This window comes from Mastomys coucha, unplaced genomic scaffold (genome assembly GCF_008632895.1).
Source record: "Mastomys coucha isolate ucsf_1 unplaced genomic scaffold, UCSF_Mcou_1 pScaffold21, whole genome shotgun sequence".
NCBI classification, from domain to species: Eukaryota; Metazoa; Chordata; class Mammalia; order Rodentia; family Muridae; genus Mastomys; species Mastomys coucha.
Window position 1 is genome coordinate 109,602,362 of NW_022196904.1, and position 1,610 is coordinate 109,603,971.

The 1,610-nt window shown below is 42.4% G+C and overlaps 1 protein-coding gene across 11 annotated transcripts in view; it reads left to right on the forward strand.

Moving 5' to 3' along the window:
* The window catches only part of LOC116102886 (ankyrin repeat domain-containing protein 26-like), an 88,883-nt gene that overhangs the window by 22,413 nt on the left and 64,860 nt on the right, over positions 1–1,610 (forward strand). The window lies entirely within an intron of this gene.

Sequence of the window (1,610 nt, forward strand, 5' to 3'; positions counted from 1 at the left end):
AAAAAAAAAAAAAAAAAAAAGAAGTATGGAAATATTAGATTCTTCTGCATGGCTTACAGCTGGCTTTTTATTATGAATAGCTACTTGTTGTCTTTGAATGTATGTACATGTGTGATGTGTGTATGTCTGCGTGTATATGTTTATATGAAAGCAGGCACACCTCAGCACACATGTAAAAGTCAGAGAACAACTGTGAATGTCAGTCTCTCTATGAGCATGATGTCTACACTCACTTCACCTCCTACCTTGTTTGAAACAGGATCTCACAACTTCTGGAGGTTGTCCTGTGTGCTCCCTCACAACGTAGAAGTGCTGGGATTGCAGACAGACACCACTGCATCTAGTTTTTTGTAGGTTCTGGACATCCAAACTCAGGTCCTCATGCTTGCCTGGCAAGCACATTACCCGTGGCCCATGAACAGTTCTGCTTTCTCACATTCTCTGGCTCAGTGCTTAGTGTGTCCTCAACTTTCTCTTCTCTTATGTTCTCTGGGAATCTCCCTTGTTAGTGATCAAAATGCATTTGACACCCTCACTCACCCTCAGCTCCTCCCAGCCCCCATATCTCTCTCAAATTCATGTGCTCCTCTTCTTCTTTAAGTACATGTAGCCTACCAAGTCCAATTAGCCTTGACATGTGCACTGGGTGAGGCTCTGAGCAGAGGAGAATATGCTTCCTGTCAGTGGCCAGATCTTTGAGGAAGACTGCCCCTCTGCCCCTCAGCAGCTACAGCTCCTCAGCTAGGAGTGGAGCTCTCTTAGTCCTTCCCACAGCCATGCTACAACATTGTCTGCATTGGTTTATACAAGTTTCAGGGAGAATTCAATGTAGTCTTTTCATTAATTACGATTTCTGGCTATGAAAATAATATAAGCAATTGGCTGAGTGTGGTGGCACACACCTTTAATATCAGCCCTTGGGAGACAGAGGCAGGGATCTCTGAGTTTGAGGCAAACTGATCTACATAGTGAGTTTCGGGCCAGCCAGGGCTACATAGCGAGACCATCTCAATAATAATGTTAATATAAACAATTATATTTTTCGGTCTAGTAGGTAAAAACCCTCACACATGCCAAGCAACACTCTATACTTAGGCTCACCCTTGATCCACACAGAATTCTCTTTTCTTACATTATTTTAACTTTTTGATAATTTCAAGCATGAGTACACTATATTACATCATTTCTACCCTTCTCTCTCCCACCTCCAACTCCACTCATGACCTACCACTCCACTTTGAATTCATGACTTCTTCCCCTTCCCCATCTTCCCCTCCTGTATCTCCCCCCCCCTCACACACACACACACACACACACTTAAAACAAGATTCTGAATATGAGCAAAATTGTATGAGCAAAAGATATTTAAATTGTAGAGAACTATCCCTTTGTAGTGGCTGGGGACCCAGCACTTTGCACATGCTGGGCAAGTCAAGATAGGGAGTTACCCTTGCACATAAGCTTCCTGAATGCTGGGAATAATGGTCATGTTTAACCAAGCTTTGCCTAAAAGCTAAATTTCCACAACTTTTTTCTTTTTAGGAAGAAATGTTCTTCCTATAGGGTTGGTTGTAACAGAAGGCCACTTTTTTTTCTTTCTTTCTTTCTTT